This window comes from Lissotriton vulgaris, chromosome 9 (assembly GCF_964263255.1).
Source record: "Lissotriton vulgaris chromosome 9, aLisVul1.2, whole genome shotgun sequence".
Lineage (NCBI taxonomy): Eukaryota > Metazoa > Chordata > Amphibia > Caudata > Salamandridae > Lissotriton > Lissotriton vulgaris.
The window spans coordinates 989,625,368-989,646,703 of record NC_141697.1 but is presented as its reverse complement, the minus strand read 5'-3'; positions in this window follow the sequence as shown (position 1 = coordinate 989,646,703).

The window sequence follows — 21,336 nt, the reverse complement described above, 5'->3', positions numbered from 1 at the left end:
AAATGTAACCACCAACCTTTGACAGTGAGTGCGTGAGTGAGTGTATGAGAGTCTCAGTAGGTATGTGAGTGGGTGTAAGGTCTGTGTGGGCCTGTGAGTAGGTGTGTGAGTGTCTGAGTAGGTCTGTGAGTAGGTGTGTGAGTGGGTGTATGAGTGTTTGTGTGGGTGAGTGCATGAGTCTTTGAGTGGGTCTGTGAGTGAGCGCGTGAGTCTCTGAGTGGGTCTGTGAGGAGCAACATCAGTCTCTGAGGAGGTCTGTGAGCGGGTGCGTGAGTCTCTGAGTTGGTCTGTGAGTGGGTGCGTGTTTGAGTGAGCCTGTGGGTGAGTGCATGCATCTCTGAGTGGGTCTGTGAGTGTCTGGTGCTCTCTGTTTTGCCGTATTCTGCTCTGTTTTGCCTTTTCTGGTTGTTTTTCTGCCCGCCGTTCTGCCTTTCCTGCTCATTTTTCTGCCCTCTCTTTTGCCCTCTTCTGCTCTGTTTTGCATTTTCTGCCCATTTTCCTGCCCTGTGTTTTGTCTTTTCTGCTCGTATTTCTGCCTTCTTTTTTGTCTTTCTGCTCTTTCTTCTGCCCTTTGTTTTCCCTCTAGAATGGGAGAGGGAGGCTGCGTAATTTTAATGGGAGAGGGGGGCCGCACACTCCCCCCTCAATGGTCCTATTTCAGCCCCGGGCCCACCATAATTCAATGGTGTAGGCCTGCCCAGTGGCCCCTCTCCCCATTCACATGTGGTCATGGCCCAGAGTTCAGCCCAGGGATGGGGGTCACTCTTCGGGCCGATTTTAACTTTGGGGACCCCGTTTCCTGGCCACACAATAGGGGAGAGGGGTCACACGGTCCCCCTTCCGAGACGATTCCGGCTCCATGGAATCATCCTCTGGGCCAGGTCACATTTGAATGCCCCCCTCCCTGGGCCTTTTTCAGCCCTGGGGACCCTGTCCCCTGGGGAACACCATAATTCATTGGGGAGGGCGTCCAGGCCACATTTGAATGGGGTAGAGGGACGCACAGCCCCTCTTCACCCCATTCCCCAGGACCCAACGGCCGATGCAAGCACTACCTGCCCAGTGCTCCGCATGACCGTTGGCCGATGCAGCCCCGCCCACTCTTTAGAACTCCTGCAGCGAAATTCGCTCCGCGGTTAGGGAGTTAACTGAATGCGGGCCCTGCGGCCTTCACTCTCCGGAACGATTTTGGCTCCGGTGACCCCTTTCCCTGGAGGGATGCCACATTTGAATGGGGGAGAGGGGCAACGTGACCTCCATCTTCAGGTCAATTTCAGCCACAGGGACTCCATGCCCCGGGGCAGCCCACATTTGAATGGGGAGGGGAGTGTGCAGCCCCATCCCCGGGCTGATTTCCACCCCGGGATCGCCATCAACTGGAGCCTGGAGCCTGGCCACATTTGGCCACATTTGAATGGGGGAGAGGGGCATCACCAGGAAATAGCAGGAGCCAGCCCTGGGGGTTGTGTGTCTCCAGGTCTATTAATGGCTCCAGGAGGGGGGTCTATATGTATGTGCGTGTGTGTGTGTATATATATATATATATATACATATATATGTGTGTGTGTGTGTGTGTGTGCATATATGTATATATATTATTTATAGATATATACATATATATAGTATTGTATTGTATTGTAATTGCATTTATATAGCGCTTGCTACCCCTGATGGTGTGTTGAAGCGTGGATTAGTGGTGGATATGTTAGTCAGATTATTTGGATTGAGAAGGATAGTGGAGGGATAGAGAAGGGAAAAAAGGTTTGCATTTATATAGCGCTTGCTACCGCGGATGGGGGTTGAAGTGTTTTTTCGGCGAGTAGCACACTACTCTGTAACAAATATAGTGTTAGTGGTGAATTAGTGGAGTGAAATATGAAAGTCATTTGAGTGGTAGATATGTAAGTCAGCTATTTGGATTGAGAAGGATAGCGAAAAGGTAGAAGAGGTAAAAATGTTTGAATTTATATAGCGCTTGCTACCCCTGATGAGGTGTTAAGTGCTTTTCGGCGAGTAGCACGCTACTTTGGAACCCATAAATGATTATTGGTGAATTAGTATAGTGAAATATGCAATTAATTTGAGTGGTGGACATGTTAGTCTGTTATTTGAATTCAAAAGGATAGTGGAGGGATAGAAGCTACAGAATTGGCCACTATATGTGTTCTTTGGGAGACTGTTTCTCTTTTCTCGATAGGATAGCTCAGCCGGTTTGCCACATCTGGTCTAATGAAGATATATGCATGTAAACTGCTAGTCAGACAATCAAATCCAGGCGTAGATGGTTCAGCGTTTCATTCTTTTGACGAGCTTATAATAATTTGCATTCGGGTCGGCGGGATTACATTTAATTTAAAGTGCATATATGCTGCCAGGATTCAAATCTGTGACCTGCAGGTTACATTAGAATTTCTGCTGTGGGTGTTGAACCCCCATAAACTATTCCAACAAACACATTCACATTTGCCACTTAAAAAAACATTTAAATTCTATTTTATTTTATTTTATGTGTTTTTATACAGCGCATACTGTACCCGAAGGTGTTAGAGCACTTTAAAATAGGACCAGCTACATGACATAAGGACTTAGGAGAAAATGAGTTACATAAAAGATAACTGAAAAACTCTAAATTCACATAAGAATGGTAATAAGTACAAAAGTCTACTACAGAAACTAGTAGTTAGAGTTACATGTATACAAGTTGCAGATTCACTCAAGGAAAAGATACAAACAGAAACACTCTAAATTCACATTAGAATGGTAGTAAGTACACAAGTATACTACAGATACTAGTGGTTAGAGTTACAAATATACAAGTTGCAAATTAATTTGATGTTACATCAGTGGTAGAAGTGGGCGGGGACGGAAGGGCACGGCGCGCCCCTTCTTAAAAAAAATATTTCAGTCCGTTCCCCTACTTCTTTCTTTCAAAGAAGCATCCCGGGACGGCAAGAATAGTTGGGTATACACCGGTTAGCACGCATTTTTTACAACACGGTGCTGTTACCACGCTACTTTTACCACGCAAGTCGTTACAACGACTTGCGCTGGAGGGCGCTCCAGGATAGTAAATAATTTAATTTACTATCCAACTCCTTCCCTAGAGTCCACGGGGACTGGAGTTGGAATAGTAAATAAAAAAATGTACTATCCAGCGCCCCTCCACGCAAGTCGTTGTAACGACTTGCGTGGTAAAAGTAGCGTTGTAACGGTACGCATTGTAAAAGTACGCATGGTACCGTCATATATCCGAATAGTTGTACTTTATTAAAACAATAACTTTTTCATTCAGCTTGTGTGTTGAGCTCCAGAGGCTGCAGCAGCCCCTCCCTGAGCTCTCACAGACTGTGGGCAGGTCCATTGTCATTCCGATTGAGGCTGATTATCCCCTTTGGAATGACAATGCGCCCGCCCGCTGCCTGCCTTTTTGCATATCATGTGCCAGACAAAGCCGTTAGGTCTCGCCTGTGTGAGCCATTATAAATGGCAATTGTTTTCAGGAACGCTTAAAAGCATCAGTGATTCAATGCAGGGTGGCTAAAGTAAAAAAAAATAATACGAAATCCTTCGACATGGTCACCTGTGTATATTTATAGGCGCATGCACCATACATGTTAGCCCCTACAAAATTACGTGTTGCTTTAAAAACCTTTTTATTACTGATCCAAGTTGTACCAGGTAACTAAAAAAATGAATGTGCAAAGGTGTGTTTTTTTGTAAGTGAACGGGAGGGTGGGGGGCACCGCAGCAAGACAGTAGGGACGCAGGAGCAACAGATGGAGAGAGCTGAAGGGGACACAAAAGCAAGAGTGGAAACGAAGGAGAAAAAGCAAATCAAGGATTGGTGGAAAGCAGCACGGAGGCCGCTTGTGGGGAAGTAATGGGGAGAAGCACATGGGCGAGCTCAAGAAAGAGGAGGGCATAACAGAGGAGCTTTCCCCAAACAGAGTACTGTTGGGAACTTGCCCCCTTGTGTAATTTGTCAATGTTCTACACAGAGTGAACTGAGTAGGAGCAGTGACGGGAAAGAAGAGGCGACAGGAACGGAGAGGAGATGGGGCAAGAGAGGTGACTGGGTAGGAGAAGTAATGGGCAGGAGAAGGGACAGGGCAGGAGAAGTGACAGGGCAGGAGAAGTAACGGGCAGGAGAAGTGACAAGGCAGGAGAAGTGAAGGGCAGGAGCAGTGACGGGGAAGGAGCAGTGACGGGGCAGGAGCAGTGACGGGGTCGGAGAAGTGACGGGACAGGAGAAGTGACGGGGCAGGAGAAGTAAAGGGGCAGGAGAATTGACTGGGCAGGAGCGGTGACTGGGCAAGAGCAGTGACGGGACAGGAGAGGTGACAGGAAAGGAGAGGTTATGGGGCAGGAGAAGTGATGGGGCAGGAGAGGTAACTGGGCAGGAGCAGTGAACGGATGGGGCAGTGAACAGATAGGAGCAGTGAACAGGGCCCAAGCAGTGATGAGACAGGAGAAGTGATGGGGCAGGAGCGGTGATCGGGCAGGAGTGCTGAACGGGCAGGAGTGCTGAACGGGCAGGAGCTGTGAACGGGCAGGAGCGGTGAACGGGCAGGAGCGGTGATGGGGCAGGAAAAGTGATGGGGCAGGGGCAGTGATGGGGCAGGAGCAGTGACGGTCCAGGAGCAGTGACGGGCCAGGAGAGGCAACAGGAAAGGAGAGGTGACTGGGCAGGAGAGGTGACTAGACTGGAGAGGTGACCAGGCAGGAGTGGTGACGGGGCAGGAGTGGTGAGGGGCAGGAGTGGTGATGGGGCAGGAGAAGTGAAGGGGCAGGAGAGGTGACGGGGCAGGAGAAGGGACTGGGCAGGAGAAGGGATGGGGCAGGAGAAGGGACGGGCAGGACAAGTGATGGGGCAGAAGAGGAAACTGGAATGGCATGGTGAGCAAAAAAACAATGGATTTAGGCCTAGATCTCTGTACTGGGGTGAATGTATGACATTGTTCTACATTCTGCCCATCAGTTGTTTTTTTTGCTTTTGTCACCCCGAGTGGGACGGGTATGCCCAGACGCGGGTCCTGTGCTCTCCATGCCACTGGAATCAAGCTATCCTGGCTGATGAGGGCTGAAAGCCCAAAACGGGTCCTAGGATGCTTGTTTCCAGTCCAGAGAGGAACTGGCCTGGCAGTTCGGCCTGGACTGTTCTCATTGGGCGCAGCATCAAGACTGATTTGCATATGGCTGGGTCCAAACTGGAATGGCATGGTGAGCAAAAAACTATGGATTTAGGCCCAGATCTCTGTACTGGGGTAAATGTATGACATTATTCTGCATTCTATCCACCAGTTGTTCTTTTTGCTATATTATGATTGAGCAGCTGGCTGGCTGACATGACTATGAAGGAGCCTTTGTGGGTTTCCTTGAGTCTAGATTCTCCTGAACAGTCCCTTTCTTTTCTGAGCCCTCCTTAATACATGTGTACAGGAGGAGCCCTGTATTCATGTCCTCAATGTTTGATACAAAAAATATTCATGGATTTCTGAACAATGAGAGTAAAGGCATTAAGGTTCCTGCTTATATTTTGCACGCTTTACATAAACATGTATTCCCTATGAGTGTTTGCTTTTTCCTTAATTAAACCTCAAATACACATGTTTATCCATTGTTTGAATTTAATAACGTTATAAGCTGTAACTAGTCAGTGAAATGCTAAACGTACAAAAAATTGGTATGTTTTGCTACTTCTAGCCGGATGTATGACGTTACGAGGCATTCTTTAACAACGCATACCATTACAACGCAATTTTTACAATGCAGGATCCTTTACAACGAATGCCTTTACAACGCATGACATTACATCGCAGATGCTATTACAACGCATGCCATTACAACGTAAGTATAGGTAAGTATATAATTTTAAATAAAAATGTAATTAATAAATATTTAATTAATTTAATTTATATAATTAAAAATGTTTATTAATGTATTTGAAAAATATATATATATATATATTAAAAATAGTGTAGGTGTTTAAAAATAATATTCTAACTTCAGGGGGGAGTAATAGTAGGGTAAGTGCTGGATAGTGTAGGGGTAAAAATTACTATTCTAACTCCAGGGGGGTGTAATAGTAGGGTAAGTGCTGGATAGTGTAGTGGTAAAAACTACTTATATTTTTTATTTTTAGAACTTTTTTTAATTAATATTAAAATTACTTAAATTACTTTATTTAATTTATGTAAAGTACTTTTTTTAATTAATAATAATTTTTATTTTTAATATTTATTAAATTATTAATATTTAATTAATTACATTTTTTTTAATTAAATAAATGTTTTAATAAAATGATATACTTACCTATACTTACGTTGTAATGGCATGCGTTGTAATAGCATCTGCGATGTAATGTCATGCATTGTAAAGGCATTCGTTGTAAAGGATCCTGCGTTGTAGTAGTTGCGTTGTAAAAGTAGTCCGTTGTAATAGTTGCGTTGTAACGGTTGTTTACCCTTCTAGCCACACCCCTGACTCCGCCCACTGATCCAATCTTCGGTTACTCCCGCTCCCTGATTCTCCACCCACAGTTCCCCTACTTTGTTTTCCCCACTTCGACCACGTGGTTACATTTTAAGAAAAGTTGAAGGGTTAGGGTTGGACAAATATATAGTACATATTTACATAGCATCATCTTCTCACCATAACTGGGGTTTTTGCTTTCAGTTCCTTTCTCGGAATTCCTCTATCGTGCACTTAGTTTACAAGCACTGAAAACAATACTGTGTTTCTTGTAAACTGCTCTGGGCAGAATGGAGGTTGTCTTTTGCTCTAATTGTTTAATGTGGCTTCAAAAATATATATATATGAATGACAGCGTTGTGGCCACCCTCGTCACGTTAATGCTGGAACTCACTAGGTTCCTCGATGTTGTTCAGATAAGGACAGCCCTCCTATACAATGACTCTAATCAGCCACTTGAGGGAGCCAAAGACCAATAAAGGGCTCTTTTTACTAAAGTTGAGCCAGGCCGCTCATTTTGACACTGCGCAATGACCGAGTTAAAAAAACAAGAATCCTTGAAGTGCAAAGAAGCACGTACTTTTCTTTTTTTGCAGTTTTAAAAAACTTGTCCCAGGGCATTAAATTGCTTTGCAATTGACCAGAGTACGTTGTACATTTTTTCCAGCACGCTTTACGTGTCAGGCCATGTCTTCTCCCCTTCGTATCAATAAAAAGACGATATTATCAACGATTGAAAAAAAAATATATATATATACATATATATCGTGGGGAAATACATTTTTATTTTAGTGCACGCCGGTAAGGACACTGTACCTATCGGTTTACTGATCATATCCAAACTTAACATAAACATGTCAGCACCATCCGCCTCCACAATTATAGATTTATATATATATTTATGTAATTCCAAAGCAGCGCCTGTTTCTCTGTCAGATGCAGAAGCTGGGCATGGAGCCTTCTGGGATTCCTCTCTGCGCGACACGACCTCTAGAAATTCCATTCTAGGGCAAAATTGGTCACGTGACATTTTTTATCTCACTGGAGATTTCCTACAGGACCGTTCAGTTTTAAAACGTTTCTTCCAGGTTGGGAAATTTCATGGGGACTCCAGTGCTTAATTTGTAAATAGGTCACACGGTGTTATTGTGTTTATTTTTTTAAACATTTCCGTCTGTATTTATCCAAATTTATTTTTGGGCCATTTTATCTGTATTTATCCACATTCACTTTGTGGTTTGTTTAAAAAATGTAGTTGTAAAACTGTACATTTCCATATTTATTTAACTGAGCTACAAATACTCATACTTTGATGTGTGTCATGCTTTAGCTCTTAAAAGCTGCCAAATATTACATAACAATACATCCACTGGTAAATATTAGCACTGTACCGAAAATGTATATTGACAAGTGCCTTTATTTAATAAAATTTCATGCTAGTTTGTCATTTCCCATGCTGTCCATCTGCTCAGCTGTTGGGCTATTATTCATGACAGACAGCACAGAGGTTCACTTTAAGAAGCACCATTTTCTGTATTTATCTACCTTTAAAAAATACATGCAGACAGGAAACACATCGTTTTCTGTCTGTATTTATCTGTAAAAATCTGTAAAAACTGAAAACAGGGAGCCTTATTTGTAAACAAAGAGGTGACTGGGCCCTCGTCAGGAGGGCAATGCAGCTTTTACCACCCATTGCCCCTGCCAGCGCTGCCAACAACAGTACCTACACAGCTACTCATCATCACACTCCTACAAGTGTGACAATTCAGGCTATTTCAGGCACCCAAAACTATAAGAATGGGTTGGGTGGCAGGTATTAGTTGTTTTTAATATATATTCACGGGAGAATGTCCAGTTGGTTTATGCCACAATATTCCAGGTGTAAACAGTTAAAACTATTGCAATCTCACTTTCAAAGTAGAGCACCACCAGAGTGGTGACCAGAGTGTCAACCAGTTATGCAAAGTAATTACGCAGCAGCAATTAACATTTTATGCTTCGGGCCTTTATGCATTGAATAGCATTTCATTGCAACAGCTGAACCAATGAATTTGTGATCTTCGTGTATATTTTTTTTATTAAATCTGTGAAGTATTAGGAATAAAATTAATCCTAACAGAATAATTGACCGGCTCGGCTGAATGGTTAGCTGTTTGTGCCCTGTCATGCTCTTTTTATAGCTCTTTAGTTGGCTGACAGTAGTTTGTATTGTTTTAGCTGTTGCCACTTTATGGAAAAAACACAACGAAGCACTAAACTACTTAAATACTCTCGGCCAGGAAATCCAGATGAATGTACTGGTCAAGGACTGAAGTCCATACCGTGTGTCGAATAAGGAAATGTATATGATTGGCATCATTTCCTTATAGACCCAGATTTTTAGGTCGAGCCTGGGCAGCACATGCGCTGCGAGGCATGCTGTAATCGGGAAGGGACTTGAAGCTCCGCCCACTCTCTGCCCATCTTTTCAATTGGCTCCTGTTGCTGTCCTTTCTAAATTGTTGCTTCTCATTTGTTAATAGGCTTAGTAACACCTTGTCTGCATTTGTAACCTCGCATGAGGACTGGACTTTTTACTTGTGTGGTTACACAGTATCTTTATTTAGTCTGTAAACTCTCTTTTCTTTAATTATTTTGTCTTACTACAGACACGACATGCTTTCCTGCAACTTTTTATTTATTTAACCAGCACAGAACATACCGGGCAGCACAAAATGCTTTTCTCCTGCCTGTTGCTGCAAGTATCTGCTGTTGCAGGCAGGAAACGCTTTTTAAAAATGTGTTTAAACAGCACAGCACATGCTGTTGCAGGCAAGAAAATGCTTTTAAACATTTTTTTAACCAGCGCGGCACATACCGCGGGCACGCCTCAGTTTGATTAAAGGCGGCTGCACATATTCTTTTGTATCCTGCGATCCCCAAACTCAGGCGCATGTGTTTTTTTTGTTCTTTAATTTAAATTAGTGAAGCGGGGGCAGAAAATAAATAGTTTGCCATTACCAAGAGTTTTTTTTCTTTCATTAAAAAGCGTTTCCCAATATGCTAATTTAAAACACGCCTCCCAGTGTCTCTCACAACCCTCCTCACGCCTTCCATAACACTTGCTCCTCCCTCATCCCAAGTGAACGCGTCCAGCTGCTTTGTGGCGGCATCTTGTTTTTTTAGATCCCTGGAGTAAATAGTTTGCATGGAGCAAACTGTGCACCATGCAGCACAAAATGCTTTTCTACTGTCTTGCTCTCCCGCAAAGATTTTTAAGAAATATATTAAACCAGCACAGCACATACCGCTCGGTACGCTTCAGCTGGATTAAAGGTTGCTTAATAGGTCTCGCATTTGCGACACTTTAAGCTATTGGCATTGCAAATAACGATGCCTTTCATTTATCTGTTTTAAAAACCAACACATAAATAAGAGGCATTGTCATTTACAATCATTGAAGAAGCTGGAGCAACATTCCACTCCATCCAGAAGCACAGCTAGTATTCAAAGCATATTCACCATAGTACTCCGTAATTTAATCCATGTTTGCATGATTTATTCAATAGGTTCCAATCAATCAGTTTATACCACAATAGTTCTTTCTGTCACATGCAGGGCAGTATATGTATAACAACGTTTCTTGTGCCACAGATATACCTATCCAGGCCTTTATCTGGGGCATGATATTATACATAAAACATCCTTCGAAGTGGATTGCATTAACCCAATGCATATCGAGCTCTTAGTGGCTCTTCCTCAGGGGTTCACTGAAAATGTTGAAACATTGAAACATTAACATTAGTTTATGTTTTCTGAAATTTAAAAACAGCAAACTCTAAAACTAAAGCACATAAGCGTGTTTAACTAAATATCTGACGTTTTCCCTCTAAGCACACAACTAAATGTTCAACACATTGTACCCAGAGAACCCCTCTTCACTGTTGTTTGTTTAACCTTACCCCGAGTTCCCATTTATCAGTTGTTCAAGATGACCAATCCCTGTAGTTAAACCCGTACACAGACTAAATCGAACCTTCGTGCAACATTATCATGTTCTCCTTAGAGCATGTTAGCTTTCTGACGCCCACCAGTATTGAATAACCTGTTATTAACCTCAGCTGTTGCACCTATTTCAACAAGCATTTGCAATGCAATAGGTCTCGCATTAGGAAAGTGTGAGCTATTGGTATTGTAAATGACACATTTTTTAAATATGTGTTGGTTTTGAAAATATATAAATTAATAGAATCGTTATTCACAAAGCCAATAGCTTACACTTTCCTAATGCGAGTCCTATTGGCTTTGAAAATGCTTGTTGGTAGCAAGCAAGGACAGTGTTGTTGTGGTGCTGAGTGATGATGTGGTTGGGCTGAGTGATGTGGTGGTGTATTAGAGTGATGTGGTGGTGTATTAGAGTAATGTGGTGGTGTCCCCGAGTGATGTGGTGGTGTCCCCGAGTGATGTGGTGGTGTCCCCGAGTGATGTGGTGGTGTCCCCGAGTGATGTGGTGGTGTTCCTGAGTGATGTGGTGGTGTCACCGAGTGATGTGATGGTGTCCCCGAGTGATGTGGTGGTGTCCTCGAGTGATGTGGTGGTGCCCCTGAGTGATGTGATGGTGCCCTGAGTGATATGGTGGTGTCCCTGAGTGATGTGGTGGTGCCCCTGAGTGGTGCCCCTGAGTGATGTGGTGGTGTCCCCAAGTGATGTGGTGGTGTCCCCGAGTGATGTGGTGGTGTCCCTGAGTGATGTGGTGGTGTTCCCGAGTGATGTGGTGGTGTCCCCGAGTGATGTGGTGGTGTTCCTGAGTGATGTGGAGGTGTTCCCGAGTGATGTGGTGGTGTCCCACGAGTGATGTGGTGGTGTCCCCGAGTGATGTAGTGGTGCCCCTGAGTAATGTGGTGGTGCCCCTGAGTGATGTGGTGGTGCCCCTGAGTGATGTGGTAGTGTTCCTGCGTGATGGAGGGTGGAGTTGGAGGGTGGTGTGGCACTGCGGTACTACGGGTACTGTGGTTCCGTCATTCCGAACCTGTTCAATGAAGGTCGTCGGATATAGACGATTTTGGTGTCAGCGGACCGCAAATGATGAGTGCGGTATGTACGAGTGTTTTCGTCATAATCGACCAATGAGAACACTACGTATTCAGGGATTTCGTTTTGAACCCTCGGGTTCCATTTTGTGTGTGGCAGCCATTTTGTGTGGTTGTCCTCACATAGGCCGATGACTATGGCCGAACGAGTCCTTGGGACACGTACACCGTAGCTGACTTTTGTGTGACCTGGCCGAACTGACTCCCTTGCCCGAGGCTGACCTCGCTGAGCCAGTTCCTTGTTAAGCAGCTGGTGAGATAGAGATCAAAGAGCAGGACATTGCTGAGTTTATGGTACATGCACACACCCTTCTATCTTGCTTCTCATCTGCTTCTGTTCCTTCCTTTATGGCTTAATTATTGATTTGGGTTAAGGTCTTTATGATGGGTTTGTCCGGCCCGTTGGAACAGGAATGTTGAATTTTGCTTGGTCATCTCTGGTGGGCTGGACAACAGAAAGTGGAATTGTCATCATGCGATATGTTTGAAATGTCGTTTCTCTATTGGTCAGTTTGTATGTAATTGATGCTAGCCAGGAATGTGATTTTTAGCATAAAAGACGATGCTCCGCTCCATGAATTTGTGCAGTCTCTATTGAACCACCCGTGTTGTGCTTCGTAGATCTCTGTTCCTGGTTGCAGCCAATAAATTTGGTCTTTGACGTCATCAAGAAGTGTCCCGTGTCTCTGTTTGCCGAGGCAGGGGAATCCGAAGACATTGGGCGTTATCCCTGGCGCCGCTGTGTTGGCGCCCAACGTGGGGCGACTTCAGCGGTACCGGTCCAAGCCCGAAGATCGTGGGGAGCTTCGTGTGTAAATTCTGGAGGAAGGCCTGCCACTTCATCGACCCCTGTATGTCGTTGTGGTCCGAAAGTCTTTGCTGCGAGGTTCCCCGCTTTCCGACGGCTACGAAGGACTGCTGCCCTGACTGTCGACCTGTCTTGGAGCCATTAGACGATTTGTAGAGCGAGACAATAGACGGGTCTTCTGGTGACGCCATCGACATTTCAGTTAAGTATGAGTGGAGCGTTTCCAGTCCTTAGTTTTGTTTGGTATCCCATCGGGATCGCTTTGATTTGGTACCTGCAGGCCCCAAAGCCGAGGGACTTGTGTATTCATGAGACTATCGTTTTGAGATTTCCCTTGAAGTTTGAAGCTAGACTAGTGAGCGAAGATGCCTGGTCTTAGCAGACTTGGAAAGATATTTGGTTGTGGTTGTACTAGGGATTCCCGATTGGAGGATTCGTGTCCGGTTCCTCCGATTGGAACTCCGACCTATGAGCTCTGCATAAAACATGGAGTGGGCCCCATCACGTATAATGAAATCTGGATCAAATATACCAGGAAAGACGGTGTCCTACAGTGGCAGTGGTAGCTTTGAAACTGAGATTTTAGACAATCTCGAAGTTAAACTGTTCAAGAAAGCCCGGCCGGCGATGTTTGACTCTTTCTACTTATGGCGAAAGGAAGCCAAACAGAAAGAAATAAAGTTAGCAAAGAAAAATAAAAGAGAACGAGGTATGTCAATGGTGCAAGCTGCTGTACAGTTTGGGGATAATAAAGAAGAACAAGAAAGCGAACAGATGCTTAGGCAACGCAAACTAGCGGTAGACAAGTGCTTTCCAGCTTTGCCACCTCAACAGCAAGAAGAGAAGAAAGATCTTGTGAAAGATCCTTTAATGTCGCATCTATTGAGTTCGCCACCCCCTTATGTGCAGAGTGCTACGGCACCTCCGCCACCTGTAGTTGCGCAACCTCCGATTGCTTTGCCACCTGTGATTCCTCAACAGCCAGCTCTTCTTCCACTGGCTCCTATTGCTTTGACGCAGCCTTCTCAAGGGCCGCCGACTTTGCTACCTCCTTCGTCTGCTACTCCTACACCTGTGTTGTCTGTTTCTTCTGTTACTGTTCCGACTTCGGTTTTTTCTCATTCTGCTCTGTCTCCTGTTCTTTTGTCTACTTCTCCTTCTGCTCAACAGAGAATGACTGATGCAGTTGCTGGTCTCTTTTCTCCTCTGTTGGGTTCATTGGGTATATCTCCTTTTGTAGAGCGTAAGCAATTGCATAGCCAATTGCCTGATCCTAAAGAACGGACGGTGTTAGATCACTTAGCGCGTAAATGGATTACGTATCCTTCGCACTATGACCTTGAGGGTGTTATGGATGTTTTCCATCAGTGGGAAGCACCGAAACAAAGATATCTTTTTGATATGATGTGTTCTTTCCTTCGTGAACAATGGGAAGATGGTGAGGTAGGACAAACTCCGCCTGAGTTGTACCGTATACGTTCTGAGTTTGCGAAAGGAACTGTTGTGGGTCTTGGGGTTGAGAAAGCAGTTGCGACGTTGCTGTCGTTTAGGAGTGAATCTCCTTCTCAGCGACTGTTGAGCCTGATTCGTCAGTTAGGAGAAAGGCGCGTCAATATCCGATGCAAGAGGTTCTTCCAGTTTGGAGGCCTGGTGATGCAGCTGCTAATCCAGCTATTCCGCCACACTTTCAGCGTATCTGGGTACATGTTCCATGGAAGCGTGCTGAAGTGTTAGCTCTTAAGCAGACTTTGCCTGATCCCCGTAAAAATCCAACAGGGTACTATAAGGAGCTATCTCAAACTGCAGATTCATGTATTATGAATCTAGCTGATATAGATATGTTGTTTGGGAATGTTGTTCCATAGCCTATTTGGGGAAAGATTCGTCATTCGGATCATGCACAGGAATTAGGTGATACATGGAATAATCTTAGAGCTGCAGATGATAGACAAGTAGGTGGTGCTAAACCTGAGGATGTCATTGCTGAACTCCCTGGTAGGATTATTGATTATATGAAGACTTCATTGCCGGCTGTGCGCGTTAATTGGGACAAGTTGTCTGCATGCAAGCAAAAGAAAGACGAAACGGTGTCCGACTTTTTCACTAGGTTCGAAGAGACATTTGTAGACCACAGTGGTCAGGACATGAGTACTGAAGGTGGTCAACAGTTGTTCGTTGACAAATTTGTTCATAATTTGCTTCCAGAATTATGCAATAGGTTGAAGGATTCTGAGAGTGCTTGGGCTGTTTCCACGTCAGCGCAGATCTTAGCTACTGCCCAGTACTATGAGAATAGGAACAAGGATGAGATAGAGAAAGCGGATAAGAAGACTAAGGAATTGAAGACTAAGGTTCTTCTACAGCATGCTTATCCGCCCCGTAATAATCAGCGCGATTACCAGCAACCTCAGCAATATCAGAGAAACTCGCAAAGGTTAGAGTCTTCTCAACAGCGTTTTCCCGTAGGCCCTAATCAATGTGCGTATTGCAAAGAAGAGGGTCGTTTCAAGAGTAGTTGTCCGGTTCTGTTACAGCGCACGAATGGTGCTTCTGGTGTGAGAGGTCGAGGTGTTCAACAAGCTCCTAGAGGTAGATGTCGTGGTCAGAATGCGCGTCCCTTGCCTCCACAGAACTCCATGAATAGCTTTGATCAGCAGAATGGTGCGTCTGGTAGGACGGCACAGTACTATGCGGATGATTATTATGTTGAAGGTGAGAATGTGGATGGTAATGATTGCTAGGACAGCCATGGACAAAGAGAGGGAGTTGTTTCAGTTCCAGTATATCACAGTGGACCTTATGTTGAAGTGATTGCATCAGGTGTGTCAGAGCCTTTTCTGTTGGATACTGGTGCTGCGAAGAGTTCTACTATGCACTCTAAACTCCTTGGCGCACCTTTGTCTGGCTTAAAGAATGTTTCAGTAGGTTTTTCTGGCACCCGGGTTACGAATTTAATTTTTAGTCCGTTGTCTATTTTTGTTGGACCTTGTGAATTCGAAGCACCCCTCATTCTGACGACTGGTTGTGGTGAGAACTTGTTGGGATTGGACTTGTTAAAGAGATTGTATGCGACGCTATATTGTTCTCCGTCAGGAGTACACCTTACATTGGGTAAGAGAGTGATCTCTCCGATGTACTTATCTAAAGATCAAATTCCACCTGAATCGTCTTCTCTCCCTGATTCTCTTTGGGCTACTGGTCCTAATGATGTGGGTCTCCTAGAGATTCCGCCATATGTTGTGACGTTGTAAGCGAATGCTAGATTGCCACGCATTCCGCAATATCGCATTTCCAGTGATGGTGAAAGAGCACTTTTGGCGATCATCTATGTTCTGATTGAGAAAGGTGTGATTGAGGAAACGAAAGGTAATGTGTGCAATAGTCCGGTTTTGCCTGTTATGAAAAGAACTGATTCTTCACAGCCTCCTGTATAGAGGTTTGTGATCGATCTTCGCGAGGTGAATAAGATAGTTGTTCCGCAATTTCCCGTTGTGCCTGATATCACCGCTTTACTGACTTTGATCCCGGCTACAGCCACGTGGTTTTCGGAGATTGACTTGAAGAATGCTTTCTTCAGCATCCTGATTGCCTTGGAAAGTAGAGATATTTTTGGCTTCTCTTTTGGAGAACAAAGTTTCCGGTTTAAGCGCGCTCCTCAAGGCTATTGTGAGAGTCCATCGATCTATAGTCAAGCTTTGAAGACACAACTTGAGTTGCTGATTTTACCTGATGGTGCTGCTCTTATTCATTATGTCGACGATCTGTTAGTTGCTGCCGACAATGAAGGGATTTGTAGAGAGGCTACTTTGTCATTGTTACGTCACTTGTCGGATTTCCACCATAAGGTTTCTCTTTCGAAGTTGCAATATTGTCGACAAGAAGTTACCTATTTAGGTCATCTCTTATCGAAAGAGGGAAGGAAACTGACCCCAGAAAGAATTCAAGCGATTGCGAAAATGAATGTGCCTACAACACAGAGAGAAGTACGTGCTTTCTTGGGTATTACGTCATACTGTAGACAGTGGATCCCTAATTTTTCGTTGCTTGCGAAACCTTTGATAGCTCTTACAGTTAAGGATACTCCAAATCCTATTCCTTGGACTGACGAATGTCAGAAGAGCTTTTCAGAATTACGTGATGCGTTGTGTTCGGCTCCTGTGTTGGGTACTCCTGACTACAGTAAGCTGTTCACATTGTATGTCCACGAGAGAGAGGGATGTGCATTGTCAGTTTTGACTCAACAATTTGGCGATAAGCAGCGTCCATGTGCTTATTTTTCGCCGACTTTGGATCCGGTAGCTAGAGCGTTGCTGAGTTGTTTGAGAGCTACAGCAGCAGCGGCTGTCTCAATTCGACAGTCTGCTGATTTGGTGATGGACAACACCCTGATTGTGATGGTTCCACATGCAGTGGATACCTTGTTGAATCGTACCAAGACACAGCACTTAACTAGTGCTCGGTTGTCGGGTTACGAGTTGACTTTGTTAACGAGTCATGTGCATCGAAAGAGATGCAACACGTTGAATCCAGCTACGTTGTTGCCGATTTCAATTGAGACAGACGATACCGAACAGCATGATTGTTTCCTTAGGACTGAGGAAGAAACAAAAGGGAGGATAGACCTTAGGGATACTCCTCTTCCAGAGTGTGATGGTACCTTATGGGTTGATGGTTGGTGCTTAAAGCTGCCGAATGGTGATACGACTGCGGCTTATGCAATTACGACTTTGCATACGATTGTTGAAGCTGCACGTATCCCACATAACTCAGAGCAAGCAGCAGAGTTGATTGCATTAACGAGAGCGTGTGTGTTGGCGAAAGGAAAACGAGTGACTGTGTATACCGATAGCCAGTACGCGTTCGGCGTGGCTCATAGTTTTGAACGTTTGTGGAGAGAGCGTGGGTTCCTGACTTCACATGGAACTAAGATTCAGCATGGTCAGTTGGTGAATTAACTTCTTGAATCTCTTACTTTGCCGTTGCAAGTAGCGATTGTGAAATGCAGTGCGCATAAGAAAGTTACGGATGATGTTGGTCGTGGTAATGCGTTTGCAGATGAAGTGGCGAAAGAAACTGCAAGAGATGTGATGAGCCAAATGTATGTTGCAGGTCCGGCGAGATGGGTTCCGGATGGAAATATGTGTGAAGATACGATTGAGAGTGTGAAATCCATCCAAGCTGAAGCTACAGAGAAAGTGTTGAATGAATGGAGAGAGAGTAAGGGTAAATTGGATTCGAATGGTTGTTGGATTGATTTGTCAGAGCATCAGAGATGGTTGTTACCCGATGCGTATGTACTTCCAGTGGTTACAATGGCTCATGGATTGGCTCATATCAGCGTGAAAGGGATTTGCAAGTTGTTGGCTCCGGTTTGGCAAAATGCTGGAATTCCAAAGTGTGCAGAGAATCTGGTTAAGAAGTGTATGGTGTGTTTGATGTATAATCCTGGTAAGGGAACTCCAACTCCAGCTGGTCATTTTGCTCCTCCAACGTATCCGTTCGAGGCTTTGCAGCTAGATTTCATCCACATGGAGAGGTGCAACAACCTAAAGTATGTGTTAGTGGTTGTTTGCTCTTTTTCTAGATGGGTGGAAGCCTACCCTTTGAAAGATAACACTGCTTCGTCCACAGCGAAAGCCCTTATTAAGGAATTCTTCACTAGGTATGGTTTGCCGAGAATGATCTGGAGTGACAATGGGAGTGAATTTGTGGGTCAAGTGGTGAAGAGAGTATGTGATGGATTAGGAATTCGGCAGAAGTTCCACGCTGCAAATCATCCCCAATCAGCTGGTCTAGTCGAGTGCTACAATGGCACTCTCAAACAAAAATTGGCCAAAATTCAAGCGAGCTCTGGTTTACAATGGCCAGATGCCCCTAGCCCTTTTGTCCACTAGAATGACTGTGCATTCACGAATGGGTTTGAGTCCGTATGAGATCGTGTTTGGTCGCCCGGCGAACATTTGGGGAGTGCCGAGGCCGACAAAGTTTAGCGAAATAGAACATCCTGTGTTGCTCGACTACTTGTATGAATTGACGGCTAAATTGCGTGTTTTGCATCAACAGGTTCACGATACATTGCCACAAGCTTCTGAAGATCCAGGACACGCCATTGAACCTGGATCGTGGGTGCTTGTGAAGAATTTCCAGCAGACCAAGAACGAGCAGCCCCGCTGGAAAGGACCGTACCTGGTGTTGTTATCTACCCGTCCTGCAGTACGAGTGCACGGTAAAAAGAACTGGATCCACGGTGTACATTGTAAGAGGGCCCCTTTGCCTCTGCCGTACGACCGGTGGGTCCAGAAAGGACTTCCTGATTCTGAGACTGAGACCGTGCCTCGTTTTCTGCCTTTCAGCGATGCCCGTTTGATTGGGACGAACACTGAGCAAGAAAGTGACGATCTTCTTCAAGGAGCTGTGCCTCCATTGAACCGTTTGAAAACTGTTGAACCTGAACTCCTGTTCCATGAACAGACATTGCCTGGCAAAGAGCGTTATAATTTGCGACCGAGAGTCGTGGGACAAATAAAACACTGAGATTCTTTCTTTTACTGATTTTTGAAGGTTAGCTCTCCTCCGAGGAACTACTTTGATTTTTGTTTTTCGAACCGCCATCCGGGTTCAGCTGTAGGGTCGCGGTTGCTAAGTCTTTGGAGTACAAGCCGAAGACGTTAGGTCGACGGTTCAGGTTGGTCTAAGGGAGTTGCCCTGGACTGACAGAAGCATTCCTTAGCACGGAAAACCCTACCACCGCGAGCAGCAATTAGAGAGGGTGGAGATTTTGGAGATGGAGAGACCTGTTGAAAGAATAAGCTTTAAGAGCAAAATTTGTAAACTGATGAGCCGAAAACGATTTTTAGTATTGTGTTTGCTTATGTTGCTTAGCTTAATGGTTTTTAATTGGATATGTGACATTTTCTTTTCAAGTGACGTTCATGCCCACTACGCAACCTATACCTCCTCCTACTATTTCCTCTCATTCTTTTCACCCTTTGCCCGAACATGAAATCGTTAGAAGACTGGAATTTGCTAACAATTCCTTTGTTCAGCTTCTGCACCACCACCAGCTAGTAATGAACACGACAAATTGTTGGGTTTGTGGCCTTATGCCCCATACTACCAATAAAGGTATTCTTACCTGGTTTTGCCTTTCAGTTACAATGGTTCTATTTGGGCATATAGAACAATGTTCATTTATGCTCATGGAGTCTATCCCCAATGTTCCGTGAAAGATAGTCCGAAGACTAGTGCTCTGGTCAAGGGTATAGTCGACATGATTAGAGGAATTAGTTCCTATGAGACTATTCCGAGAGATGAGACACAAGCCTACATTGGTTGGAACGTTACTGGATATGTAGTTAGTCTGAGTGTTAACCAGCGAGCTAAAAGTTCTCCACCGATTTGGATAGTGCCCCATCAGGGTCATTACTGTCTGCAAGGTAATGGCAAGAATCCGAGAGCTCAGTTAGGGAAGAGTGTCTGCATTGAGACTTATGTATTTGCGTCTCAGACTTCCCCAGCGTTCCTAGCAGCTAAGGGTACCTATTTCATCTGTTATGATAAAGCATATACATGGTTGCCCCCTGACTTTTCGGGCACATGTTTTGTTTCTTTCCTGTTGCCTCCCACTTTTACAGCTGCGGCAGATTACCATAAGACGAGAGTTGCTAGAGGTGTCTTCAGTAAGGAAGATACCGCAGGGCAAGAATTGGGAGATTTCTTTAAGGGTTTTTTGCCGTTCTGGGGGCCTATGGCTAATAGCAGGAACATTCGACAGTTGACGAGAGTGGTTGAGTCCACCATAGTCGAAACTGCCGGTGCCCTTAGTAACTTGACTGCTGAGCTTCAGTCGGATCGACCTATGACACTTCAGAATAGAGTTGCGCTTGATGTCATACTTGCAGATAGAGGTGGAGTGTGTAAACTGATTCAATCGAGCTGCTGCGTTTTCATTCCAGACAACGCTCCGACAGTCTTCCAGGCCATTTCCAAGTTACATAAGATCTCCGAGTCTGTACATATAGACGAGGGAGATTGGTCGTTGATGGGATGGTTTTGGGGATTGCTATCCACGTGGGGATGGAAGATTCTGATGGTCATTGGGATGATCTTAGCTATCCTTTTCCTGTTCTGTCTCTGTGTACAGTGAACTCCTGCTATATGTGGCCTCTGTTGGAGGGTGGAGGTGGAGTTGGAGGATGGAGTTGGATTTGGAGGGTGGAGTTGGAGTTGCAGGGTGGAGTTGGAGTTGGAGGGTAGAGTTGGAGGGTGGAGTTGGAGGGTGGAGTTGGAGGGTGGATTAGGAGGATGGAGTTGGAGGGTGGAGTTGGAGGTGGAGTTGGAGGGTGGAGTTGGAGTTGGAGTTGGAGGGTGGAGTTGGAGGGTGGAGTTGGAGGGTGGAGTTGGAGGGTGGAGTTGGAGGGTGGAGTTGGAGTGGGAGGGTGGAGTTGGAGTGTGGAGTTGGAGTTGGAGGGTGGAGTTGGAGTTGGAGGGTGGAGTTTGAGGGTGGAGTTTGAGGGTGGAGTTGGAGGGTGGAGTTGGAGTTTGGATTTGGTGGGTGGAGTTGGAGTTGGAGTTGGAGGGGGGAGTTGGAGCTGGAGGGTGGAGTTGGAGGGTGGAGTTGGAGTTGGAGGGTGGAGTGGAAAGGTGGAGTTGGAGTTGTGGGGTGTAGTTGGAGGGTGGAGTTGGAGTTGGAGGGTGGAGTTGGAGTGTGGAGTTGGAGGGTGGAGTTTAGAGGTGGAGTTGGAGGGTGGAGTTTTGGAGGGTGGAGTTGGAGTGTGGAGTTGGAGTTGGAGGGTGGAGTTTGAGGGTGGAGTTGGAGAGTGGAGTTGGAGTTGGAGGGTGGAGTTGGAGTTGGAGTTGGAGGGTGGAGTTGAGGGTGGAGTTGAAGGGTGGAGTTGAAGGTGGAGGTTGGAGTTCGGGGTGGAGTTGGAGTTGGACGGTGGAGTTGGCATTGGAGGGTGGAGTTGGAGTTGGAGGGTGGAGTTG